The following is a 12,393-nucleotide window of genomic DNA, read 5'->3' on the forward strand; positions in this document are numbered from 1 at the left end:
AAAAAAAATAAAATCATCTTACTTTCAAAAAGCAAAATGATAAGTTTGCTTAAATATCTTAACAGTTAGATTTTAAAACGAAGTTTATAATTTTATAATTTTGATTGTTTGTTGAAATTTTAATAATTAAAAACATATATATAATAAAGTTGAAATTTTGATAATTTAAAACTTTGACAAAAAATTACAAAAAAAGTAAAATTTAAAAACGTTTTGAAATTTTGAATTGATAAGTGTTACACGGACCATAAAATCTATGCGATGAAGATACTATATTGAAACAATATTTATATTTATATAGAGCCAAATTGTTTTCAAAGGAAAACTGACTTAACTCTCAGGGGTGTCATCATTACCCAACAAACAAAATAATGATAAGGTAATGTTATTCTGATTTGCACTTAATTACACCTCTCAAACAAATTTCAGGGAATTGGGTATATATATATGAATCAAAATGTCCATAGTTTGTTGTTCTGTTCTGCTTGGTTACCTTCTCCTTCCAAATACTGACAACATTCAAGATCATTCAACATGATGAATATTCTGGCAAGTTTCGCATGATTAAAAACAGGTTAACAAGATGTTAAATTCATTTTCATATGATTTTTTTATATTCTTAAATCATGCAGGTGTTATCATCATGAGTCTGTCTGATGAGCTACTATTCAGTTTGGTACGCAAGACTGAGACTCATGAGACCTAGATGCATGACTACCCAATTTGAAGAATAAATCAATGGTAATCATCCCCCTCTTTGTGATCTAATTAATTCTTTGTCAATACATATAATAGTATAAACGTCTATTGCTCTTCTCATTGACTGTCACAAAAATGTTTCATCTACACCATGTCTTTCCATAAACATTGAAGTATTTGAGGTCAAGGTCAAGTTTTTGTCAGACTTGAGGGTCATCATACATTTTCAGTGAGTTTTGTTCCATGTCAAAGCCACGTTGTTATTTTAAATTTAACAGCAAAAGAGGGCTGTTTTTCTCGTGGTTTTTTTTTCAGAATGGCATAGCGATCTCCAGTCATTAATTGATATGGTAGTTCCTTTCCTTTCAATTAATAGAAACACTTATTATCAACAAGAGGCAAACTATATTGAACCTAATATATACAGTAGCTTTTAATCAGACATCGAACCTATCTTAAAGAATAAACCATTATATAACAAAACTTACTACGCTAGCCATGAAACCTTTGCTACATGTACACATTTAACATTTTACCAATCACTGCTATCAGGTAAAAGTAATTTATGATACAGTTCCATTTTAGATATATTGGACAATTGAAAAAAATTATCCATGAATACATTTCTTGATTCTTCAATCCAAATCATGCTGTCAAAGAATATAAAAACAAGTCTGAATTAAAAACAACGTTCAAATCTATGATCGCGTTGGATAAAACTTATTTTTTATACGTGTGCATGCAAGATCAATTTCTTGGTAGAGGGGTCTGAATATAGTACAAAAAACATTTTCTAAAAGACCAAAAATGTGAAAAAGAATATTTCAATTAAACGCATTTGACTAGAAGGTCGAACATCGGATGTTCCTAAATCTAGTTGACTCTCCTATCGATTGCCAAACAAACGGATTACCAGTTGTAACAAAATTGATATTGATAATTAATTTAATACCAAACAGAAAATATTAAACTTGCGGAAAAGATTATATACCGCAAACATGAGGAGCAAAAATTGGTACACAATTTCCGGATTTCGACAATTAATGTCTCTTCAGGTGATTAAAACTGTATTTCGAAGGCCGTATATAATCAACCTCAATACATATATAACAACATAGCCTTACAATGGAAAACCTAACTATATATAGCTACTTAAAGAAAACTACTCATGCCACTTGATATTAAGTAGTGTTCAGTTATTCATACAATCCCCTAGTAACATTCTAATAAAAAATTGAAAAGTTCAGATTAATCATAAACTAATGAACTGATAATTGATGTTTCACTTGAGGTGAAATACCACCAAATCATAGTACGATAAGTTTATTCCGAAAACCTTTGTGGATACAATATGGTATAACGGTAAACAATCACAACAAAGTAACCCTTTGTCACAGCGATGGTGAAACAAGAGGTTTTCATAGAAAAATTTAAACATGAACCGGATTGTCATTAAAATTATTTAATAACAAAGCAAATTTAACGAAATAATGTTCCCTTTTCTCTTTGAAGTAGAATAACTTGGTTTCATGTTTAAAACACTGTTAATTGTTAGGTATTTCTTCCAGAGTCGTCTGCGTTCTTTATTGTTTGGTAGTCAAATCTTGTTTGAACACGTGGTTACCTTTCAAGCTGCGATAATTGAGGTTCATTTGTTGATATTTCGTATTATTGTGTTATATTTCTCCGCTGTATAAAACTCAAAACATCATGTACATTTTCGTTTCCAACTCCTTCAGTGTTTGGTTTGTACAAATCACCATCAATGTACAATGTGTCTCTTACCATACGGACTTTTCGCTTTTCTTTTCTTGCCTGTTTTGCAATTGGGTATAAAATTTTCGTTGTTGTTCGATTTCGTTTGGAAATTGTTCTTTAACTCCAAAATGTGTCTCTTTTAATTTGTATCCGTATTTGAGCACACTTTCTTTGTCCTTTATTGATATAAATTTTGCTAATATCGGACGATTACCTCTGCGACCTCTATTTCCGAATCGATGGACGCATACGAAGTTGAGTCTTTTGTCAATATTCAACGTTTGCTTGATAAAATAATTAAGTTTATCCTCAGTGTTTTCTTCTGGGTGAAATTGGATGCCAGTAAAGATGCGATTGGTTTTCATTGAGCGCCACTTGAGCTCTGTCGCATCATCTTCCATATTACGCAATTTAGAATCTATTTTTTCACTATGATCTTTATGTTGTAATAATTACATTAGATGTATGTTTCATTATAATACGTTATTCAGATTGGCTAACTACACACCACGTGTTATTCCTTAAGCAATTGCATTACTCAATGAAACTTATCATTCATGATAACAAGAGGTCCCACAATAAAGAGCACAGGTGAATTACATAAAAAAATGATAAGATTCGTGTTTTCATGGTCTTAGCTAAATAATGTTATTATAAGTATTGAATGCTTCTTTTTGTAACTTCATAGGGTTGTAAAAGACCGTGCGCACATTTTTAGAATGAAGCGCTTCCCCGCTTCATACAAAATGTACTTCGGTCAACGCTTTTACACCCCAATGAAGTTTCATTCTTAAATACTGTACGTTACATCCGTTTGCATTCGAAAAGGACTCGAAATTCGAAACTTTAGGTTACATGGTTACTAAAGCTTGTAGGCAGGTAAATAAAAGAGGTTAACATTTGATTGGTTAACTTCCAGTGAAGGTTATTTTCTTTTATGCATTGAAATGTTAAGTGAATTGTTTTCTTCAGTATTGGACTGCAGGCCTAAGCTTTACTCGTGCCAAGTATTTTCTTTATTTGAAACAAAGATATAAATTCTGCACAATTGTGTTGACAAGTGCAAATTTAACAAAGACTAAAAGGGGGAACCCTAACTTGTTTAATGAAAATAAAAAAAACAAAATTGGCTAAAAACAAAAAAGACCAACACACAAAAAAAGAACACAAAATAGAACATAGAAAACCAAGGACTGAGCAACACGAACCTCATCAAAAAGGGGGATGATCTTTGGTGCTCCGGAGGTGTAAGCAGATCCTAATCCATTAAGGCACCCGTCGGGTTGCTCATATTGGTACAAAACAGTTATAAGTCTAGTTCGGTAGGTCATATTCTGGGAAAAGGGGACGGGGTTATAGTCACGACAATGAGGAAAGTATCCGTTATCATCTGTAAAACGGTTATGCCATGACGGCCAACCAACGAGAGACGGCGTTCGTAAAGCTTTCGAAGGGATGATTTCAACTTGAAAGCTTCCTTGTGAGCAGCAACCTTCTATCAAGGATATCTTGATTGGAAAAACAAACCCTGGAATATCATATCAATCTGGATATATATACTCTATATGTAGGCGCTGCTTGAATTTTCCTACAGAGAAATGGAAAGTTCGCAATTGTAAAGCGTTAATTATCTCTTTTGTCATAAATTGTTGTTTTCAACTGACCCTCATTGTCAATTTCTAGATGCAGACTTAACTGTATCTGTTGTATCCTTAATTGTTATCTCTAAGTTCGACAGGAAAGATGCGTTCAACTTTATCACCGATTTTGAATTATTTAGTAAGAGATCAATATCTATATAGCAGAAAGTAACGTTAATTGCTACTGCAATCTTCTTTCTTTTCCTACTAAGATGTTCCTGTATTAAGTCAGACAAGAAGAGGGACACAGTTAACTATTGATAGCATGTTTCTGTAATGCCTGGATGACTACAAAAATACAAGGATACAAAAATATCAAAGTATCTTCAAACAGGAACTGGCCGACGACGCATTTGAACATTATTTAATTAATTAAGAGGTTTGAACAATGAAACTAAAAGTTCTATGCTCAGCACATATCATAAATGTTCATAGTATGGTAGTTCAGAAAGTGAGGGCAAATCTAAAATAGCTAATCACAGTAAAAATCCTCACAATAAAGGTTAAGCTAAACACTGAATCATTACTTCAAACAATTGCTGACAAATAAGCAATGAAAAAGTTATGCTGAAAAAGTGAAAAAGTAAAATAATGATAGAAAAAAAAATCAAAGAAAAATTCAAACCGGCAGTCCCATATCAAATTACAAAATCAAAAGCTAAAACAAATCATAAGAATGGAAAATAACTGTCATATTCTTGACTGCTTACATGCATATTCTTACGTACAAAAAGGTAAATGAAACCTGGCAAGACAAGAAGTTGGACAATTTATTTTGCTAACCACGAACCACTTTAATTCTAAAAGTAAAAAGGATGTCTAACAGATATTAGAAGCTCACACATTAGAACTCATTACTGTCATACTGTGGACTGATATAATGCCCATTGTTGAAGATTGTACGATGAACAGTAAAACACGAAAAGCCCTTCCCCATTCCTTAAAAGTAGCGTCAAAATGAAAGAAACTGCAAAAGTAGATTTAACCAGATATAAAATTATTCCATAATACAACAGTTAAGTGAAATTTAACATCATTTTTATTTTGATAGTGCAAAATATAAACAATATTTTAACTAATGATATATGCAACTGAATAAAAATAAGATAACATAATATCTATCATAAGTTTTAGTTCAAGAAGATAATAAAGTTTTTTCTGCAACCAAATTGTGGAAGTTTTCATATTTGCCATTATTTTGTAATGTTGAAACAATTCCTTTATTTTTTTAATTTGAAACACATTGGTTTGTTTTGTTTTTTCCTCGGATATATAATCGTTTATTGTTTATACATGCATAAGTGATATTATATGATGTACTAATTAAGGTTTATCAAGTAATAGTTTTATAGTGATCCCAAAATGAAGAGGAAATTTCTGAAATTTGCATGTCAAAAAAAGATTTTCATTGTGGAGTTGACGTCATTTTCCAAGAGAAAATTAAATGTTTGGTTGATATTTGTGATGCAGAAACTTCAATTTATTGTCTTGTATATATTTGTTAAGTATAGCATGTGTTGTATTTTGCTTGAATTATTTTCTAAAATAAACTGTTTTACCCATTCATGAATTATCGTTTTGTTTATTCTATATGTATTGTCTTACAGTTTACTATCGAAGGAGAGCTGGGTTTTTTAAATAGTGGCACCAAAATTAAATGAGTTTTTTATTTTACAGTGTACAGTATTTTTTAAGAAGGAAAAAAGTGAATAAATTGCAAAAGCAATGTGCAATGATGTTCAAGAAATTTACATTTACCTATTACACATTTAATTTCTGAAGGTAGTTCGGGGGTTTAAATTTTCGCACCGTCTCCGCATAAAGTTGCGCAATGATATCGTAAGTTATGTACATTGTCGTAATTTTCCATAACAAATAAAATATGATCATTTAAAAATTATTTTTTATTCAAATACATTGAGAAAGAGTTGAATAACTTCTAAATACAATTTTAAATCTTAATAAAGTTAATTGTTACAATTTTCATTGTCGAAATAGTACTTCCGTTCTAAAAAATAAATATGGAGCATGAGAAGAATGAAGAGAGAATAACTCATATTAACAAGGCACTGGCTACGGTTACATGGAACTGTAACAATAATAAAAATATTATTGTTACATTTGAGACTAAATGCCGGAATGCATGGTTGGGTAAGGACCTGATTAATTACGAATGTAACAATAACTATTGAGGCTACGGTTACATTGCGTTTTTGTTACATGGAAATCAGCAATGTACGATGGGACTAACTTAATAATAAAAGTTGAAGACATTTATTCTATATTTACAATACATACAGGTATTACATACAATTTTTTTAATTTTTTATATTACGTCCTCCATGGATACATAATTTGTAATTACTGCAATCATTCCGCATCCTGATCAGCTTTCTCTTCATCTTTATGATTATGCCGCATGCCAATGAGAATAAATGTGTATCTGTAAAAAAAAAAATACTGAAATATTTACTGAAACATTATTACTGGACTGTCTGTCCTTCTGTTACCACACTTGTAAACACGGTCGTGACTTTTTTTAAATGATCTAAACCTTACCCGATGTACATATTCAATTTTGGGAGGGGTAAAACATATTGATTTCAAAGGTCAAAGGAAAAGATCAAGATACCTTGTTAAAGTTGGTGTAATTCCTTCTTGAATAAAGGGAGATGTATCAACATATAAGCAGTACATACCTGCATATGGACTTTATAATTCAAAATACTAGTTACTATAGATCTGTGTCATTGTAAATTCTTTTTGGATAGTGCTAAGTAGGAGTTGGGGAGTCCAATGACTTATTTTTCCCCTCATTTTATTATATGGTCGTCCCCACGAACTGATTGTCCAATATAATTGCCCCATGTTCCGAAAAAACAACAGACGTTGTCCTTTTTATCGTAAAGTCATTCCCCTGTTCTCGAAAATGACCCCTGAGTTTCTTGCAAAAAAACTGGAATTGCTAAGCAATAGATTTAATGGTGTCCGTGTTGATCAAGTATCGTTGGTTTTATACGTTACACTGTCATTGCTATATCTTATTTTGTTGTCAACGGGTCAGAAATTGTTTCGCTGGTGGTTTTTTTCCTTGGTAAATCTTTGCCGGTTTTATAATCTTTTAAATTTTTTTCGTACAAATGATTCTTATTCTTCAGTAAGGCCCCTTTTTGGCCCCAAAATATAGCAGTTTTACAAAATTGTTAAAATTTATACTTTTAGTTATTCATTGAAATTTAAAATGCTTCTGCTACATAAATATGGGCAGTTTTTTTACAATACAATGCACATATATCGGGTACTAGCATCATTAAGTCATGCTAAAGCCTCGGTCACACCTTACCGGATAAGACGAACGGACGCCTAACGGATGAAAATAAAAGTTGTCCGTTGACAAAATTGTTATCCGTTGGGCGTCCGTTGATGTACTGACCAACTAAAACGGACGCCTAACGAATGCATAACGGACATGCAACGGATATGCAACGGACGAGAAACGGAGACGTAACGGACAGAACGGATGTCGAACGTACATCCAACGGACGAGTACCGCATAAAACGGACACCTAACGGAAGCGTACCGGATAAAACGGATAAACAAGATATACGAAAAAATTAAAGGCGACAATAATAATACATGTCAATCGCATTAATATTGAAAATGTTCTAGTTAAGTAATTAAGTAAGTTGATTTTATTTCGAGTCGGCATATATATACATAATAACAGACAAAACATGAGCTCTGATGAACTTTTTAACCGACTATCACATAAAAAATCATGCAAATCCTACCAAACAAAACTGAAAAAACATGCAATATAATGAAAGCAAATCTATTTGTCAAAGTTCTGTGTAACTGGTTTTTGTTTGTTCTTCAAAATGCCGCTAAAGGGTAGTGTCTGACCTGAATAAGTTTAACAGCTGATTGATTGTGAAGATGTGCCCTTACTCTAAGATCGATTATGAATAATAAGAATTCATGAACCTTAAGAAATATTTTTGGCATTTCTGACGAGAAATTTTCAATTGGCATCAATTTTATCCGTTTCAGATCCGTTCATCATCCGTTATGTCCGTTATACGTCCGTTAGAAGTCCGTTTCTCATCCGTTTTATCCGTTAGACGTCCGTTAGAAGTCCGTTGGTGAATTTATCTGCCAGACCTCCAACGGATGTATAACGGACACGTAACGGATACAAAACGGAAACGAAACGGACGAGTACCGTACAAAACGGACGCCTAACGGACGTCTAACGGACGTTCAACGGACATTTTATCCGTTAGACGTCCGTTCAAAGTTTTGAACATGCTCAAAATTTTCCACCGGACAGAACGGACGTCGACGGATAAAACGGACGCTTAACGGACATGCAACGGATAAAACGGACGCTTAACGGACATGCAACGGATATGGACGGACGTCTAACGGATTGAAAAAAAGTTATCCGTTAGGCGTCCGTTCGAGCTATCCGGTAAGGTGTGACCGAGGCTTTAATTACTGAAATCTTCACAATTTTTAGCCTCGGTCACACCTTACCGGATAGCACGAACGGACGCCTAACGAATGAAATAAAAGTTGTCCGTTGACAAAATTGTTATCCGTTGGGAGTCCGTTGGTGTACTGAACGAATAAAACGGACGTGTAACGGATGCATTTAAACAAAACGGACACACACCGGATGTGCAACGTACGAGAAGCGGAAACGTACCGGACAGAACGGATGTCGAACGTACATCCAACGGACGAGTACCGCATAAAACGGACACCTAACGGAAGCGTACCGGATAAAACGGACAAGATTTACGGAAAAATCAAAAGCGACAATAATAATACATGTAAATCGCATAAATATTCAAAATGTTTCTGTGTAACTGGTTTTGGTTTGTTCTTCAAAAATTCCGCCAAAGGGCAGTGTCTGGCCCGAATAAGAACTGCGTGATTGTGAAGACGTGCCTATACTCTAAGATCGATTATGAATAATAAGAATTCATGAACCTTAAGAAATCTGACATACCAATAATTGGCATTTCTGACGCGAAATTTTCAATTGGCATTTATCCGTTTCAGACCCGTTCATCATCCGTTTTATCCGTTATACGTCCGGTAGAAGTCCGTTTCTCATCCGTTTTATCCGTGAAACGTCCGGTAGAAGTCCGTTGGTGAATTTATCTTCCAGACCTCCAACGGATGTATAATTAACGGACACGTAACGAATACAAAACGGAAACGAAACGGACGAGTACCGTACAAAATGGACACCTAATGGACGTTCAACGGACATTTTTCCGTTGGACGTCTGTTCAAAATTTTCCACCGGACCGAACGGACGTCAACGGATAAAACGTACGCTCGTTAGGCGTCGTTCGAGCTATCCGGTAAGGTCATACCTTATCGGATAGCTCGAACGACGCCTAACGAGCTAACGGATAACTTTTTTCAATCCGTTCCTGTCCGGTGGACGTCCTTTCTTATCCGTTAGACGTCCGTCCATATTCGTTGCACGTTCGTTAAGCGTACGCTTTATACGTCGACGTCCGTTATGTTCGGTGGAAAATTTTGAGCATGTTCAAAACTTTGACCGAGGCTTAAGTATTTTAGTTAAATTTTAGACGGCATAAATGAAAGTGGCCTCATTCGTTTTCATTCTTAATATTGAAATGCAAGTAGTAATTTATGATAATACCTAATATATATATATCTCCAGGTTGTGGATGAACACGGATGCGGCCACTTTCATTTTTGACAAAAACCATCTGAATACTAGTAGTGACATTTTTGGGCATATTTGATAGATTTTTCTTACTTAAGCTAGAATCGGAGCGTTTTAATGAGTAAATCAGTTAAAAGCTTTAACATAAACGTATTGAATCAACTGAAATAGACACTTAGGTGTTTTAAAAAGTGTCTAAAATCTTCCGTCAGATGAACTTCAAAATTGATGCCAAAATCGGCCCTTACCGGAACTACTCCTTTCGTCTATGACCATGAATAAGGGAGTTTTTATGTATCTAATTAGATTAGTAAATCCCCGTCGCATGTTTTGTGCGCCTGATCCAAGTCCTGAAAATGTTGATACTGTGTACGGCCTTCACACGATGGAAATTATGCTTCGCCTTCATATTTGATTCTGAGCTTTCAAGTCGTGATGTACATCTTTTCATACGCAACGTCCAACAAATCTATGTAGGGGGTCATTTTGCCAGAAATAGATCCGGAAATGTTCAATTTTCTCTTCTCCTTTTTTATGGTATGATATGGTTTTTGTTTCTTTCATTTACATTGGGAAATAAAGAAACGATCAGTGTGTATTGTTCGTTTTAAAAAACTTTTTCGATTGTATCTGACATCTAAAGATTTTTTAATCAGTTCAGACGTTGATATAACAATGAAAAGTCGACTGAACATGATTAATATTGCATTTTCTATAATTCAAAGCGGAATTCGGTGTATGAACGAGAAACCGTAAGCGTTTTCAATTTCGTTAGTTATATATGTTGTCTACGTATTATCCTGGTTCCCGCTACTACGTTCCGGGCATAAGCTATTTGATATATGTGTAACATTACGATCGGGTACCAGGCAATCTACGCGTGTATGTGTATATGACTCAGTTGACAAGAGCAGTACGTTCTACGTTGCTGGTGGGAGAATTTTGATCAAACTCTAAATGCTCATAGAATAAGAAATATAATCTAAACTGAATGTACCACCTTCTGAATAATTTATTGCAGTATAAATATAAATCCCTTTTGACAAGAGAAATCTGACTTTTGTCAGAAATATTTTTTTCACATGTGCAAAGGTAATCACGTGTGGCGGCCATATTGGTTTGTTTACATATTTGTGAAGAAGCCTCTAGAACTATGACCTAAACATAAATTGTCTTCCGAAAACGTAAACTTTATGCAATACTATTTTATCAATCATGATTATTTTCATAAATTTAAATTTGATTATTTAAAGAAATAAAATTATAACAATTACGATTTTAGATTAGAGATTCTACACAGACATGCTTTGATCTATTTATAGCCAAATTAGTTTACCTGTGTGAAAATGTAAGTTACCTTTTATTCACCTTCAGATCAGGGACTAAACTTAACTTTTTTTGTCGAGGGGCCAGCTGGGCCCCTAAGATATTTTTTTCAGGGGCCCAGTTGAAATTTTAGGAGCCCAACCAATTTTTATACAAAAAGACTAAATAAAAATAAGTATGAAAATAACTTTTTATATGTTCCAGCTTGAATCTCAGGGCAGAAGGGTGCTAGTGCTCCTAAGTAAGGTGTTTTATAAATAAAACAGGTGTGATGGGAGCGGCTCATATTATTTTGATGCAACAATACATTGCATATATTGCAGAAGCTAAGAACTGTTACTTTTTTTCTTCATAATTGTTAAAATTAAAAGCATTTAATAAGTGCCCCCATGTAAGGAGGATCATAAATACAAGAAGTTAAACAGGAAGTACAGTCTTGTTTTTGTTCAAATACAAATTTCTCTGATTCTTCTTTAAATGTATGTTCATGGTATGAAACAAAACAGTTTTTTTTTAATAAAGCTTATAATATTTAAATTATTGCCACCAGAAATGTATTATAAGATTTGACAATATTTATTTTAGTTTATTTCCTGCCAAAATTGTCTCCCTTCAATTTTTTCAACTTCCTGTTGACCTTTAGACAATATGGCTGGTTTTTTTTTAATAAATACTTTCTCAATCCAAGCCATCCTCTAATAGTGTTGATCAAAATATATTTATCAATAAGTTTTTATTGAAGATTGGATATAAAACTTAATATTGGGATATTTATTTACTAGACTTTGCGTTTCGTTTTTACATTAAGTATGTTTTTGTAAATAGCGATTCAGGGACAAGTTACCGTCTAACACAGGCTTGTAATGACTCTCAGGACAATTAGAAAACATCCCTTTCGCGATGCTTATTGAACAGTTTAGAAGAAAACACTATGCAATAATGAAATAGTCGTAGAAAATTTAGCAGAGTTAAGAAAACATGCTGATTGAAGGAGGTATATGACATATCGTGACTTCGGATTGAAAACATAGCTGTTCGACTTGGTTTGGGTTATTAGAAAGAACCTACTGGTTTTCCGAAATACTCTATATTACTATATCGCTTTGAAAAGACAAAACAGGTTTCCTTTTGGGAACAGTCTTCGTTAATATCGCAGGGGGAAAGGGTACAAATGGGATTTACTTCAAATTTTTTACAGTCGCCAGCTGGGCGATCAGGATACTAAATATATTCGCCCAGCCGAAAATCTGGTCGCCATG

The sequence above is a fragment of the Mytilus galloprovincialis genome, chromosome 6 (genome assembly GCF_965363235.1).
Source record: "Mytilus galloprovincialis chromosome 6, xbMytGall1.hap1.1, whole genome shotgun sequence".
Classification (NCBI taxonomy): Eukaryota; Metazoa; Mollusca; class Bivalvia; order Mytilida; family Mytilidae; genus Mytilus; species Mytilus galloprovincialis.